This window comes from Triticum dicoccoides, chromosome 4A (assembly GCF_002162155.2).
Source record: "Triticum dicoccoides isolate Atlit2015 ecotype Zavitan chromosome 4A, WEW_v2.0, whole genome shotgun sequence".
In the NCBI taxonomy this organism is placed as follows: Eukaryota; Viridiplantae; Streptophyta; class Magnoliopsida; order Poales; family Poaceae; genus Triticum; species Triticum dicoccoides.
Window position 1 is genome coordinate 720,258,363 of NC_041386.1, and position 352 is coordinate 720,258,714.

Consider the following 352-nt stretch of genomic DNA (forward strand, 5'->3'; position numbering starts at 1 on the left):
GTTCTCCGAGCTGGGGAATTTTCTTCCCACTTATTCGTTCTTTTAACCTTTTATCAGTTGAAGTAGTTCCCGACTGGCGCGCTTCTTGCACTGTCTTTTTAAGACAGCGGAGATGGCTGTTATCCGGCGAACGCGGTGGTGCTCACTTCAGGGCATTGAGAGTGCGCTTCGCTTTCACCGGATCTATCTTCTCCTCCAGAGGTGGATGTTTATCAGCTCTTTTTGTTTCAAAGAAGTCCTTCACTTGGGTCTGAACGATTTGCTCGTTTTCCTCCACGGTCATCTCATATGGTAACTTGTCTAGAGGCTTGAGAGACGATGGACCGTCGCCTCTGGCTATACTGCTAGACGC